The 17112-nt window shown below is 32.7% G+C and overlaps 1 pseudogene; it reads left to right on the forward strand.

The window, feature by feature from the left end:
* LOC118058312 (NADPH-dependent aldo-keto reductase, chloroplastic-like) overlaps nucleotides 1-11044 on the forward strand; it is a 55648-nt pseudogene extending 44604 nt beyond the window's left edge.
* Nucleotides 11045-17112: the final 6068 nt, after the last annotated feature.

Below are 17112 nucleotides of genomic sequence, written 5' to 3' on the forward strand. Positions count from 1 at the left end.
ATTGTGCAAGCTTTAAGACCCTCTAGTGTCACCTTCCTCTTTTTAATCTTAGGATAAGGGTTCATCCTTATCTAAAAGTTCAAAAACAACTAAGTGAACTAAGTGAAGGTTTTTTTTATTTATAAATACCACTTATTCACTTCAATGGAACCAACTTACATCTTACAACACTTTATGTTTACAAATTCGCTTATCTAAAAGATTTCATTATTTTCGTAATCTTCGCAAAGTTTTAAGCTTTTCTTATATCAAATCATAATTTCACTTTCTTAAGCTTAAACAAATCATAGCTTAAACAATCCCTCTCTTATGGATGTAAGGATTCATTCTCCGGATGGAATTGCTCCTAGTTATATTTTATGGTTTTAGTTATCTTGTCACTCGTTATGTCATGACCAAATTTCAATGTTAGGTTGATGTTCATCATTCTTACCTAGTAAGATTGTACATGGATATCCTAAAGATGGTTCTAGCTATTATGTTGAAGTAGGATGATTAACCTATTGGTTTTAAAAAAATATCCTTCACCGCTTAGAAAAATGAACCTTAAAAATTCATCTCAAGGCCCGTGCAAAAAGTATAGACAAAGAAAATCTATATAAGTTAATAATAACTTGAAAAATTTAAATGAGAGTTAACATTTTATAATTGCTAGCTTGGGCAGAACACTTAAATTTCTCAAGGATAGAATCTTTTTAAGGATTTTACCATCCTTGAATGACGACAACCAACAAAAATCACCTAAGAGAAAGAAAACAAATTATAAAATTATATAAGGAAAATTGAAGCATAATTCTTATAATATACAAATGAATATATCTATACATATTAAATCAATCACATATTGCAAATTATTCCACACAAATAAATTAATTACGACAAATGCAACCTATAAACTTATAAAACAATTACACATTTCAAACTCATCTAAGCAAGTGAATTAATGCATTGAGGTTCTAATTTGACCTTTAGGAGTGAATGGAAAAAAGATGTTGGAACGAAGGGAGGCAAGGGCAGCTTATAGTGGTCTCTCACAAAAACAAGACTAGAGTTCTAAGATAACAACACGTGGTGGTCACTCGTGTTTAGATTTATACAAAACAACAACAAAAACAATGAAAACAACTATGAGATCCTTGAATAAAAAGGGGTTTCAAATCGTGGCTACTATTAGGTGTATTTGGGGTTTTTTATAGGTGTATTGTTTGATCCAGGTTAAATGGCAAGATTTTTTAGGAAGGTTCAATCGGATGGTGGTTGCTACTGACATGGTGGTTGGTTTTGGTCGGAATCCGGCAATGCTACTGACATGTTGTTTCTATTTTTTATTAGGTGGTAGGGTTGTTGGTAGTTAGTCTTTGTTTCTTTGCTTTTGCTTTTTTCTTTTTCTATGGTTATGTTTCTATGTGTTTTTTTTTCTTTATTTATATCGTCTTGCTTCTCTCAAAAAAAAAAAAAAAAAAAGCCCAAACACAAAATGATACTAAACCTTTATATTATTTTCTTGAACTAGGAACTCTCTACAATTTTTATTTATTTATTGTTTCTTGATTCTTTAGTTCACAATCATCTTAGTCCTTTTTTTTCTTTATTGCCTCTAATTTTAGTCCCTAAATTTTATTTTCATTATTATCTATTATTATTTTATTTTATTTTTCAATCTTGCCATCCAAAATAATATAATATAAAAGTGCAGAAAGTTATTAAATGATAGAAATTGACTAGATTTTATAAAAAAAAAATATATAATATTTTTATATTTTTTTAAAATTCATGGAAAAAACGTTTTGGACAACTTTAGCAGTGTCAGGAAAATGCCATTATTCATTTATGCTTTGTCGATGACCTTATGATTTTATGTCGGGCATATATGGATTTGGTAGGGATTGTGAGGAAGGTCTTAGATGATTTTACTAGGCTGTCTTGACTGATCACAAATCTAGCAAAAAGCCAGGCTTTCTTATTAGGTGTTAATGATGAGCTTGGACCTTCTTTGCAAATTCTCTTGGTTTTTAAGTTGGGTTATTTGTCGATCATGTATCTGAGAGTCTCTTTGATCTCTACTGAACTAAAACATAATGATTGCATGTCTTTGGTTGAGCGAATTCTCTCAAGGATTAAGTTGTGGACTTCAACTTCTCTTACTTATGTTGAACATCTTCAATTGATCAAATTTGTTCTCTTTTCGATCCAAGTATAATGGTATTTTATGTTTATTCTATCTTGTTCTATTATCATGAGAATTGAGGGCATTTTAGTTGTCTTTCTCTAGAAGGGTTATTCTCTCTCTGTTTATTTATTTATTTATTATGCAGCTAAAGTAGCTTAGATTTCTATATGTTATTGTTTTAAGGAGGGTGATCCTTGGCTTTAAGACGATTAGGACTTGGAATACATCAACTATTCTCAAGCATGTCTCGAGACTACTTTCAGACATACTAATAGTTTGGTCAAATTGAGTGCATAATATTTTGCTCGAGGGTTGTTTTTTCTAGCATGTTAGACCTCTTTCAGTATCTTCTTGGGACTGGAGGAAGATTTATTTCAGTAGAGATCATTGTAAAGAGATGTTTGTTTAATGTATTGATGATGGTGCTATTACCTCTCTGTGATTAGACTACTAGTTGTTAGATGGGCAACAATGATGTGACCTATTGCTTTTCAAAGTGCTATACTCTTCTGGGATGATCTAAGATACAAAGATGTCAAATATTTTTTAGGGTTCTTAGGCCTTTCCTCTTGGTAACCACCGTGTTGCCAATATGGGACTCCATTCACATCCATCCGTGGATCAACTCTCTAGCTCATTATATATGGAAAGGTCACTCTTTAGGAAAACTCATGATTGACTTGGCTTAGAAGACACATAAGGATATCAGACCTGAGGACATTATGCACCATTTACTCTAGTTCTCGAGCCATACCCAACAACATTCTTTCATCTTCTAGCTTTATTCCTTGGGTCGGCTTTATATTATGGACATGTTGCACGTGCTTCACATTATTCCCTTCTCGGTATGTATCCTTTGTAATTTACATGTAGAGATTCATGATCATCTATTCTTTAAGTGCTCCTTCTCAACCTTGATTTAGGGAGATATGTTGGGCGTGAATCTCACTTTATGGTCATCTATGACATGGAAACCTCTACTTTAGTAAGCATCCTTACACCTCCAAAAGAGAAAGAAGTTAACACATATTCTAGCTCGATTAGTCCTCTCACCATAGTCAACTGCTTAGTCTGGTACGAGAGGAACAATAAAGTATATTCTTATATTTTCTAGACTCATTGAGATGTTTGCTCATAGATTTTTGATTTAGTTAGATCTTGACTTGTAGACTTGTATCCTAGAATTTAGATTCCAACTCAACTTAGGGCCATTTGGAGGCTCTCAAGATGACTATCTTTCTACTCCAACTACTAGTTAGTTTTTGCCTGCAGTACTGGTCAACCGGTTCCTGAGTTTTTTAGACTTTTGTTTTTCTAATTTTTGAGCTTCTTCTTTAGCTTTTGATTTGTTTTTATTTTACCTTAAGGTCTTTGATTCAAGTAACAAAACTATATACTTCTTGGTGCATGCTTCTCGTATTTTGTATAATTTTTTTATTTTTATACAATTTACCTTTATATAAAAAATATTAAGACTAATTAGTTCCATTTAGGGTTTCCTTTTTCACTTTTGGGAAAAATATGGGACTCTTTATTTCATTCATATAATTAACCTATTTAATTTAGAATATTCTATTTCATATATATATATATATAGATAAAAATTTTGTAGGATTGAGTTAAATGCTTTAAAAGTTTTTAAAACGATAATAACTAAATGTATTAGTTTGGCAGGAGAAAATTATATATTTAGTACCCAATTTTATTTTAATATAAGATATAAACTTTTTTATTGTTTTCTATTTGAATGCCCATTCTTACTTTATGTATGGGTGTTGATGTGTCTTTTATCTCATTACTTATGGTAAAGAAAAAAAAGAAAAAGAATGAGTAGCAATGTAAAAATTATGAAAAAGGAAAAAAAGGAAGGTAAAGATGACAAAAAGAGAATAGAGTGAAAACTAAAATTCAATGTTTGAACCTCAAATACCTATATTTTAGAAATAAAATTTAATATCAAGATCCATTTAACTTGGAGTGGATTTAATTTTATTTTTAAGATGTAGTAGCCTTATACCTGAGCTACGTTGTGGGTAGCACAAGTGAGTTTTTAAGTTAACGCAAGAGAAGAAGATGACTACATTATAATTTTTTCAATTGAGAAATGAAAAGATGTTTATGGTAACACTAATTGAATACTAAAACCATAACTTAATATTTGAAATTGAAGTACAAAATAGATGCAAATGCAAACATTTTATATTGATTTTTCTTTTCTTTTATATGTTTTTATTTGTTTCTTTTTAGAGAGTAATTGTTATTGCTAATAATTAAAGACTTATTTCTATAAAAAGATAATTCAAATGCAATTAATTGATATATATATATATATATATATATATATATATATATATATATATATATATAACTTATATCTTGAAAGCGTTATAAAAAATATAAATAGATTAATCACTATTTAAAAAAAAGCTAAATAAAAAAACACTTGTTTTTTAAAAAAGAAAGGGCATTAATCAATATTAAAATAGGAAAAAACAATGCAAAAAAAAACCCGAAAAAATATATAAAAATAAATGAATTAAAGAGGCAAATATTGATGTGCTTAACAAGCCAGCCAATACGTCCAACCTCAAAAGACTAGGCATTTTTTTCTCTATTTTCTCTAGGATTTTTTTTTTAAATAATCATGTGACAAGTTGCATGTTGGTAAATTTTTTGATGACCTTTAGTGACTGAAAAATCAGTGCAAAACTTTCAAACTCCAAAAACTTTTTTTTTTTTTTTTTTGCTTGTTTTCACTTGAAAACACATAAAAAAAAACCCATAAAAATCTTGATAAATCAATTACGAACCCCAAGTCATTTCATAAGATAAACATTAAACCAAATGAACTAAATCTATTTTTTTCTAGCATGTTCAATGAGGGAAAAAAACAACTTTATTAAACCCCTCTTGAGAAGACAAACATATTCATATAAATATTATTTTTTTTATTACTGAAATGTGATGAACTCAACACTTTCTCTCTCTTCTAAAAAATTTTCAATGATTTTCTCTCCTCCATCAACTAAGGATTAAAAGTGAAGAAAATGAAGTTATGTATTAAAACAAATAGAAGTTCAATGACTAAAATGAAAAAAAACATTGTTCCCGGGCACACATGGTAGATTGCAAGAATCCCTTCAATTGGATTAGGAACATGGAGGGCTGCCCCTGGTGTGGTTGGTGATGCTGTCACTTTTAATGCCTATCAATATCTTTGGAGTGATTTTCGTAAGGTTTTTGTGTTGAATAGATAACAACTAATTTTTCAACTAATGCTTATAGTGGTTTGCGTGTGAAATAATTGTGATACAGGTGGGTTATATACACATTGACTATGCACAACTTTACTGCAACGAGATAGAGGTGATGTTTCCCATAATTGTTTATTCCTCCTTCATTTGAGCAATGTAAGTGGTCATTGCTCTGCTGCTATATAACGTATGGGATTAGATAGTTGATCGTCTAATGCTTACAAGGTACAAATCACAAAATAGATTGTGTCAACTCACTGCGCTTGACAATGGTGTTGCATAAATATTGAAATACCTTTTTAAGTCTTGAAAGATGAAATGGTCAGCCATTTTGTTGTTTTTATTGCTCTCTGCATCAAGCATATTCATGTAATTCTTTGTGCTTTATCCACCTGTTAATTCCCTTCATGATGTTTGGCCTTCTGTCACCGAAACATTTGGCTTGAGCAGGCAAGGTCAAACCTCCATTAATGCTAGCGAGTGATATAAACTTGCTGATACGTGAAGTAATTCATCCTTGTGTTCCAGTTTAGTGGTGATAAGAAAAAAAAAAAAAAACAAAAGATTAATCTATCTTGAGAATTAGTTGATGGTTGTTCAGGTTGGTTGTGCATTGAAGAGGCTATTTGATGATAGTGTAGTGAAGCGTGAAGAATTGTGGATCACCTCCACTGGTTTCTGTGATGGCCGAATGGGTCAGCGCCTGTAAGGGGGAGAGGGAGATCGTGGCTGAGGGGCTGTGGCGGCTCAGGAGAAGATGGGTTGCCGGGTCTGTCGAGTTAGCGGGGACACCACTGCTAGGAGGAGGAGCTGATGGAAAAAATCGGGGGAAAAGAGGCAGGTGAGGGGCTGAAGGTTTGTGTTGGTTTGGGAGAGAAACGAGAGGAGGTCGGGGAAGCGGTGGCTGCTGGAGGCTTGGGGTTTAGCTCTTGGTCTGTTTGGCTGGCGGTAGAGAAAGGAGAGTGCAGGGGCAGTAAGCGGGGAAGATGAAAGGGAGAGTGAGGTGTTCAGGTGAAGGGGAAGAAACGGCCAGGAGGTGGTTTGTGGAGCTGAGCCACAAAGAGGGAAGGTCTGGTGATGGCTGTTGGAGGCTGGGAGAGAAGAAGAAGGTGGGGGAATGGGCGGTGGTTGTTTTTTTTTTTAATATTTTTTAAGAGAGGAGGGGTTGTGGCTAAGGAAGAGAAATGGGTTTAGGTTTTTTTTATCTTTAGGGTTTTTTCTTTGTTTGGCTCCCCTTTTCTAAAAAATTGCCCCCTTTTGAATATTTTTATCCCTGTGTGCATGTGGTTGGAGGTTCATTTATATAGAAAATCTCTAAATGTGTTATTGAAAGAAGTATTGCAATAATTATTGCAGAGATTGTCTTTTATAACCAGCACCAACAAATCCTATATATATGGTATTTTATATTGCAGTGATTATTTTTCATAACCAGCACTAATCAAATCATATATCTATGATATTTTATATTGCAGTAATTATATATGATTCAATAATTATCTCCTTGATATATTGCTTCCTTAATATTAGCCCTGATGCTTTATGTTATCGCCACACATAAACCCTTATTATTTTTTTATTTTTATTTTTAAAAAAATTATCAAAACGTGGGTAAAAAATTAGGTAGCAACAAATCCGAAAGAGTTTACTTATCTGTGAGTATAAAATAGGACCACTGGAGTAGTAGTCTTCTCGTGGATCTTTGAAAAAGTCTCATATTACGATAATGGTACCTTATCATGTATCACTTTTTAATAATTTTCTCCTGATCCTTTGCAACAACAGATTGATTTTGTTGTTAAAGTTTTTCGGATTTCACTTTGCTATCCAAATTCTCACAAAGACATATGAATAGATGAAGGATTTTCTAACATATTCATGGATTCAACACTCTCTTTGTTATTCATTTTGAGTTAAACTTCTTTTCTTCTTTAAAGTGCTGGATTATTATTGTTGCATTATTATTTTCTATTGTTGTCGCCGCCGCCCACAATGGCTTGGAACTATTACACCAAACAACAAGATTTAGGAGCATTGGTCTAGCTTCTGCTTTCTGTGCTGTCCAAATGATGGTGTTTATTGTTTGAGGTTTTCTTATATTCTCTATAGAGTATAGTAATGCATTTTTTTATAGTGATATATGGTTATCTCTCTGTATTTGTTGATCATTGATGTGGATTGCCTACCACATTGTTGATAATTTGCTTTTGTCCTTCACTGCAAGTGGTTTTATCCTTTCTGGATGCCTGTGAAGGATTCCTTCGGTTATGTTTGTTTGGTAGCTACATTTCTTGTTTGAATCTTAGGTAGCGCAGTCTATCTTTTGAAATATCTTGTCAAGAGCTACTGATTTTGCAATATTGATCTCTCTCCTAGTTTGTTTATAAATCTTCCTTTCCTAATGCAATAAATATATTCATTTTACAGGGAAAAAAAGTCAAATTATTAATTACTATGATGGTAATTTGTCTTCCTTTGTTTCCTTTTCCCACCTGCTTTCTTCAGGGGTATGCACCATTAGGTTCCACCGGTTCATAGAAGATTAAGACTAAGGTTCTCAAGAATCTAATTCTTAAAATGATTGTTGAGAAATTAGGCAAATCTCCAGCACAAGTGACTTTTCATTGGGGACTACAAATGGGATACAGTGTGCTACCTAAAAGCATAAATGAGGCAAGAATCATGGAAAACATTGACATTTTTTACTAGTCTATTCCTAGAGACTTATTTTCCAAGCTTTCTGAAATTGAGCAGGCAAGTGACAAGGTTCTCTCTCAATATTTTATGTCTGTGCATGTTTATGTGCACTTGCTCTACCTAATATATATTTTTTTATCTCGAGCTGCACTACACCTACTATATATCTGATAATTGTAGTTCTAAGTAAGTAATAGTTTACTATGGTTATATAAAAATTTGCTTGAATCAGCCTGCAAGATTTTATGGGTTCGGTCATGCAAGTGTTCTGTTGCATTAATGCACTTAGGCTCATGTTTTACCTACTTGATGAATCTTAGGGTCACATATTGGCTCTCTGAATTTATCAAGTAATTTCAAGCAACTAAATCATTCATGAGCTATAAAAAGTAATGTACTTCCTTCAAAATGACTGACCTTATAATTTAAACATGCAGGAGAGGCTTGTTACAGGAACTACTTTTGTACATGGGAGTTATGGTGCATACAGGACATTTGATGAACTCTGGGATGGTGAAATGTGAGAAGATTCCAGGTGTAAAAACACTAGATTTTCCTTTTTAGCTGCTTGTCTCTCACATTACTCAATTTTCAAATGTTTTCCAGTTCTTAATTATTAGAGCAACAATATGTTGAATAAAAGAACATGTGGACAATATGTTGCTATATATTTAGCAGCAGCAAAGCCACTTGATTATATTTCAGTCATGGAAGTTCACCAAAATAATATCAAGAAATGTATTTATTATAAATACATGAAAACATATTCACAAGACATTCTACATCAAAATCAAGTGTGTTCATAGCAGTGCAGTAGTTATCTAAGCATTTATGGAGGTGGCAATGAACAATTAGATCTCAAGTATCCATGCTTTGAGGAAGAGAGCATTACTTGCCTAATTGTCCATTGACATATGGTATGGTTTGTGTCTAAGTTGGCTAGTCCCATTATTTTTTTTAAGAAATACATCTTGGTAACATAATTTTTTCAGTCGCCAGATCTCGGTTAGAGAGAGAAAGTTATTGTTGGGGAAGCTTTAGGCCACCAAAACATACAGTATTTGTGTCAAAAGGTTCCATATACTTCAAGACCTTGTATACTTGAATAAAAGAGCACAGAAGATTATCCATTATAATCTGAAGCCTGGGAATGTTCTTTTTGATGGATTCGGTATCGCAAAAGTTATTGATTTTGGTCTTAACGAGATAATGGAGGAAGACGTTGGATCCCAAGGAATGGAACTTGCATCTCAAGGAGCTGGAACTTATTCGCAAGTAACATTGAAGTTTGTCATCTGTGATTTTAGGAATGTTCTTTTTGATGGATTCGGTATCATAAAATTTACTAATTTTAGTCTTAGCAAGATAGTGGAGGAAGACGTTGGATCTTAGGGAGTAGAACTTACATCTCAGGGAGCTGAAACTTATTGGCCAGTAACACTGAAGTTCGTTATCTGTTATTTTGGATGTTGTAAATGCACTTGCAGTAAGTTCTAGACAATTATCTCATACTCTCTTGATAAATCTTCTCTAGTTTAGCTATATGGGCAAAATTCTGATTTTGTTTTCTTATTTTGTAATTTTAGGTATTTGCCACCAGAATGCTTTGAGCTCAGCAAGACCCCTTTAATATCATCGAAGGTATATTTTCTCCCCATCAAGGACATTTAGTCACAACCATTGCCAAGAGAATAAAATGAATTTATATGGGTTAAGGAGAAAAGCTTAAGGGAATCAAACATTGCACTATCTACATATCAGTATCTACAACCCGAGTTACTAAGCTTGTAGGAGTGTCTTAACACCTAATGAACTGGTCTGGGAGTCATTAGTCGAAAGCTCGTTACATGGGTTAAAGATGCATTGTGTTTTAAGTTATATGTATATATATTTAAAAAAAAAAGAGAGAAGAAAATGATAATAATCCTAACCCAAGGAAGTTAACCTTAAACATTAGAAGAAAAATTTTGTTTTCTTTCAAGTAAAGCCCCATAACTATATATTGATATTTTAAGCACAAAAAAAAGGTTTATTAATATCTTGTTTAAGAGGTATAGAGCAGATATATGAATTTAATGAGAGTTTGTTTATCTAGATAGATTAATGAAAGTTGAATGATGAATGCCTTGCTTTATGAAATTTGCAAATTGTTTTTCTATTTTAACGCTTTGATTACTATAGACTAGTAATAAGCTGGTTGGGGTGTGTGATTACTACTTAAAAGTGTATTTTTTTATCAAGGTTTTAAATCATCATTTTGCACTTGAAGTATCAATAACTTCTTAACTAAAGCATGTTTTTATAATAACATACCTAATAATATAAGATACCTTTAATTTATGGTAAATGTTCATCTTAAATGCAGCCTCTCACATAAATAAAAGGATTAATTGATTAGTTTAAGTATTGAAATTGAAAGGACAAAGAGAGGGCCAAACTTAGAAAAAAGATGTTAGTGCAGTCCAAATTGGAACACTACTCGGTAATTGGGTCATATCTCGAGTTCTAGATATCCAAATGACCTCAATTTTTTGGAAAGATTCGATAAGACATAGGCCTACAACTTTCATGTGGAGTCCAAGATTTAAAAAGGCCATTTTCAAGTCCAAATTATAGCAACAATAGAGAAGTCCGAATCTGTCCTGCAGCCCAAACACTATTCAGTGTTCAACCCATATCTCGAGTTCTAGAAGTCCAAATGACCTCAATTTTTTTTCATGGAAAGATAAGACAATTTCCCATAACTTTCATGTGTATAGTTGGTTCCAGTTCTAATGCTAGCAATAACGTTTTATTCAGACAAGAAGATAAGGATTTTCACCAAGTCAAGAGTTGGTCACCCACTCAATAATTAGTCATCAAATCAATAGTTCCAAATTTTGGCCTATAAAAGGAGGTATTTTTCATGCATTTAGGCATCTTGGTTATTCAGATCAAGATCATGCTCTTTATTTCTCTCTTTATATTTTTTTTGTAATTCTTAAGTTTTGCTTTCATTAATATCTTGTTTATGCTTTTCATTTCCTTTCCTTTACTTTAGTTAACTTGTATCTTATTTTTTTTATTTATGTTTCTCTCTTTCATTATGTTTAGCTAAGTTTATTATGTCAAGGTGAAAAGGTTACATTAATGGTGTAAGAATAAGTATAGTGTAAACTCAATATGGACCTTAATGTTTAATATTAACATGTCTTATCTTTTTATCTTACTAATTCTTAATACCTTGCTTGTTAAATGATTAATCTAGATTTGTGTTGTATAACACTTGGTACAATAAATGCTTGGCACTCTCATAGCCCAACTATATGGTATTACCTACACCTGTGCTATAAAAGGAACTTGATTTGTTGTTAACATAAGTTAGCATCATGAATTCCTGATAATATTTAAAAGTTTGGTGTTACTTAAATAAGATAATTAATATGATCATGTTAACAATTTATAATGAGCTATTAATGACAACTCATCCGATTGGAACCTCCTTTGTGTGTGGTTTCTAGTTGAATAATAAGAGTTTATACTATACTTGTTTGAAATACCATTAGTGGATCCTCTAACCTTGACATTTGTTTTTATCATTGTTTAATCCTTACATTAATCTTCCATCTCAAAGTTCTCATTAACTTCTTCTTCTTCTTCTTCTTCTTTATTGTTGTTGTATTATTGTTGTCTATAACTTATATAATTAACCTCCATGTGGTTCGACCCCGGTCTTGCCGGGTTATTTATTACTTTGACACTCCTGCACTTGGGAGAAGACATCAATCTTTTAGCCGTGTCAATTATCATGTGTTTTATTGTGTGAAAACCAACCTCATAGTGGGAAACTTAGCAGGTGAACTTGTGTTGGAAATGGGTATGAATGAAATGAGTTCATAAAAGCTTGCCATATGAGTGGGGCTAGCTTTATTGGTCCTTAAAAGACCCGTTAAAAATGTATTTGAGCTAGGAAGCCTGTGACACAATAATAAATCAAATCATGTCGTGACATGGAATTAATAATATTTTTTATTTTTAAAAAATTATTTTTGACATCAGCGCATCAAAATAATCTAAAAACACGCAAAAAACATTAATTTCAAGCACGAAAAAAATAACAAAATTTTCAATTTTTTTAAAAAAAAAACGTTTTTAAAATGCATAAACAAACAGGGTCTAAAGTTGAGTTAAACCCACCTATTTTGACATATCCCTCGGATTTTTCATGCATTGACTCTACTGTTATGCGGACACAATTTTATATAAAGTGTTATATAACGAAATGGGTTTCCCTTAAAATATCGTTCCATATGAAATATATAAAGGTGTATTAGTTTAAATAATGCCCACTTTGCACCGTTTTGAGTTCCCTATTCTTGCAGTGCACTGTATTCTACCACTAGTTTCGAGGGAGGTAGAGGTTAATAAGCAGTATTAGAGCTTCCACTTTTATATCAGTTTCGGAGCTTTCCCCGTAAAACTTTCAAATTAAAAACACTTAAGTTAGCATGTTCTTGTCAACGATTATCCTTGTTTTACACCTACACAGGCAGCTTAGAAGAGTAATTCTTCTTATGCTCCAATCACATACAATGGAAAACTGGTGCGTATAATCCAACATTTTACCATCTAGTTCATTAAATCCCATATGATCAGTTAGAATCTCAAACCAACAACCAGACAAGATTCTTTTTTTTAATACAGAAGGCTCATTGGACTTCTATCAGATTTTTCTCTCATCAAGCTCATCATTCAATCAACAGTTTAGCATAATTTTACATACTAGAAATACCACTTCATCTAGTTTATTTTAGATACCATTTGTTTAGGATGTTGCTTCTGCGTTTTGCTTAAAACGCAGGAGCAATATGTTTGGTAATGAAAAAAACACAGTTTACTGCTCATGGAGCCCATTGAAATCTACGTTTGTAACGCAAGGCGAGAGAAAGCAGTGCTCAGCTGCTTCTGTATAGAGTGCATCACTCTCCACTATTCACTTGTAACGCATGGCAAGAGAAAGCAATGCTGAACTGCTTATGTGGAGAGTGATGCACTCTTCACAGTTCACGTGAACAATGGAGTCACCCTCCATTGTTCCAGTCAGACCCGGTTTGGTTCAAAGCCAAATGCATTGAACCGGATCCGACCAATAAAATAAAAAAAATTATTTTTTATTTTTAATTGTTTTTATTCAAAAAATTAGTGTTTAACATTATTCAATGACACTACATAAATTAGACGGAGATCACTTAATGACGTACTATTTGCAGAATTTGATCGCAAACTCAATTTTACTTTTTGGTTAGGAGATTAAGCCCATTTAGGTCGATTTCATTGTTTTTGTTTTATTTGTGTTATTTGTGTTAGACAATTTTAATTGATGGACTGAGCTTAATAGTGATGTTTTAGGGTTATGCTATATTTTTTGTTTTTGTAAGATAATTTTTTATTTGACTATTCCTCCTATGAATTCTCCTTCTTCCTAGCTTTTCTTTCCCTACTTTTAATTCCTGGCTTCTTTCTTTCTTTCTCTACTTTTATCTTTTTTTAGATTATTGTCTTATATCAACTTTGGTATTAGAGCATAGGCTTTTAATTGTTTTTACAATTAATCGTTCTCTTAAGGCTTGTGAAAATTCTCAAAATTCAACACTATTTCTAAAACTTAGAAATTGTGTAGAATCATCAATAATTGATCTAGATTGGGAAAAAAAAATTCTTCATCTTCTAACATAGACCCATTCATCCCTAAACCCTATACATGTTATCCAATCAGCCACTACCATGACAATCATAACAACCAATCGTCTTCCCTCTCTTATGCAGTATATGCCATTTTAACACCTAAGAAAGATGAATCATGGAGAATGTTTGTGGATAGTCAAGTTATCAGCAAGTTTACAATTGAGTATTGTTTTTCCATTCCTCGATTGGATGCCATGTTAGATGTGATAACCAAAGCCTAAATTTTCTCTAAGATTGACCTAAAAAGTGAGTATCATCATATTAGAAGCCATCTAGGAGATTAATGGAAAACTAAATTTAAGATTAAAGATAAATTATATGAGTGATTAGTCATGCTTTTTGGCTTTTCCCATGCACCAAGTACTTTTATGAGGGTAATGACATAGGTGCTTAGGCTTTTTATAAGAAAATTCTTAGTGGTGTATTTTGATGATATCCTTATTTATAGCAAAACCAATGAAGCATTTAGATCACCTCATTCAAGTTTGTACTATCATAAGAAAGTTTGTCAATGTCAAAAAAATGTTCTTTCTTCATGGATCAAGTGGTTTTCTTAAGGTTTATGGTGTCCTGTGAGGGAATCTTTGTTGATCCCTAAAAAATCCAAGCAATTGTAGATTGGCCTGAGCCTAAGAATATTCATGTGGTTTGTAGTTTTCTTAAGCTTGTGACTATTTTTTATCGTTTCATTAAGGGATTTAACTCTGTCATGTCTCTATCATAAATTGTTTGAAATAATGAGTTTTAATGGAGTAAAAGAGATAGTAAGACATTTGTGAAGGTTAAAAAGATGACGGAGACCCTAGTAATCTGGCTTCCCAACTTTACTAGGTGTTTGAAGTAGAATGTGATGCCTTAGGAGTTGGTATAAGTGGAGTACATAGCTAGGAACGCCACCCTATAGCTTACTTTGGTGAGAAACTTAACGAGGCCAAATCAAAGTACTCAACCTATAATAAAGAGCTTTATGTGGTAGTTCAGACCTTGCATTATTGGCATCATTATTTGCTATCACAAGAGTTTGTTCTTTACTGTGACCATTAGGCCCTTCGCAATCTCAACTCTCAAAAGAAGCTCAACCATAGGCATGATCATTGGTTTGAGTATTTGTAAGCCTATTCATTTGTATTGAAATATAATTCTGGAACAGAAAATATGGCAGTAGATGCCTTGATACGCGTAACCCTGTTATCCGTAATGAGTGTTGAAGATATTGAATTTGAGAGACTAAAAAAGAAGGATGAATCTTGTCCAGAATTTGGAGAAACATACATGACATTGAGAGAATGACAATGAGAGATGAGAGTAACTCTGTTGTATATGGTTATTACCACTAGGAAAGGTATTTGTTTTGAGATAATAAGCTTTGTATCCTAGAGACATCAATGCATGATTTTTTGATGTGGGGATTTATGTTGGAGGTTTTTCAAGACACTTTGGAAGAAATAAAACCATTGAAAAGGTGTAACTTCAATTCTTTTGGTTAGCTTAAAAAAAGATGTAGCTAAGTTGGTAGGTCAATATCGAACATGTCAACTAGCTAAGCATAGAAAATAGAACACTAGTCTTTACACTTTTTTGCCTATTCCCATTTGCTCTTGGTAAGAAGTATGAACTATGTGCTTGGGCTTTCATGTACTGCAAAGAAGAATGATTCTATCTTTATGGTTGTCCATCACTTCTCTAAGATGGCCTATTTTATCCTTTGCACTAAGACCACAAATGCTTTTAGAGTTACGAAAATCTATTTTCACAAGATTGTCAAGTTGTATGACATTCCCCAAACCATAGTCTTGAGTAGTGATGTTAGGTTTATGAGTTATTTTTGGAAGACACTTTTGTCATATGATGAGAACTAAGTTGAAATTTTCTAGCGCCCACCACCTCCAAACTGATGGTCAAATTAAGAGTTTAGGCAATCTTTTGAGATGTCTAGTACATGATCATAATAGGAATTGAGATTTGGTTCTTTCTATAACCTAGTTTGCCTATAATAGCAAACTCGAAAACTGGTAAAATCAGTCAAACTCGTATAAAATCAGGTCAACTCATAAAAAACGTGAAAATTGGTTCGATTTCACGATTTCTGTTGAAATGAAAAACAACTTATGAACTGCCCTTCTGCTTTACCCTTTCCCTTGTCAACGTCTCCATTCTCCTTTTTTGCTTTACCCTTTCCCCTTTTCCCCAATCCAAATCTGCAAGAACCCCAAAATCACTAGTGGCCAACAATTTGTTTTTTCATGGCTCTAGATTGTTTTTTCAGCTACCAGTTTAGTTTTCTCTTCTTTGAAAGTCATCTTTAGGCAGGACTCTATTTCTGCCCATGTTTTTATACTTGGATGTGTTGACCTATCTTCAGCACTGTCTCTTTTCTTCCATCATGTTTATACCAAGCATTTTACAAACCCATGACACCCATGTTTCTGCTATTTTTAATGTTGGTTTTTTTATGAGTTTATGAGTTTTGATCTTTGCCAACCAAGTATAAACATTGGCTCCTTGTGAAAAGCCCTTGGTTTCTTTTGCTTCTACTTAAAAAATTAGTCAACATTTTCTCCCCATCTTACTCAGCTACTGTTTTACTATTGATCTTCAGTTATGTCATGCTTGATTGCTTCTTCACATGTTTCAATTCTTCTTTGCTGCTCACAAAAATGGGTTTTGAGTTTTCTTTTGTTAATGGGTTCTTTTGGTTGTGATTTCTATGGCTAAAAAAACTTTCTTTTATTAATTAACTAAACTCTTTTTTTTAATGAAAAAATACTTCTTTTATTAAATATGTGCTTGTTGTTGCCTAATTTGATTATAAATTAGGGGTAAATTTGCTGAATATTTGTGTAGTCATCTATCTCATACACACAGTTGTTGTAGGCGTGTTATCGACCTCACTTTGTTTACTAGACTATTGATTTTTAAGGCTAGTATTTCTGTTTTCCAAAACGATCAAGACTTTCCATGTAGGAAGGAGAGGAAAATAGTACCCACAGAGGGACTTCTGAAGAGCACCTAATATATAATTTTGTGCTTTATAAAATGGTCTAGAGAGTATCTGTTGCAATTTTCTTATGTTAGTTTCAGTTTGTTTTTCTGGGATCATGATGAATTGTGGGTAAGTTTCACGTTTTATACCATGTAGGAGTTGCCAATTCCAGTTATACTTGGTGGTCAATATGCATTTTTCATATCCTTAATACTTTGTTTATGTGTGTGTTGTATCTTTCCTAGTTGGAACAATTGGTAAATATACCATGATGTTTTCTAAAT

This window comes from Populus alba, chromosome 17 (genome assembly GCF_005239225.2).
Source record: "Populus alba chromosome 17, ASM523922v2, whole genome shotgun sequence".
NCBI classification, from domain to species: Eukaryota; Viridiplantae; Streptophyta; class Magnoliopsida; order Malpighiales; family Salicaceae; genus Populus; species Populus alba.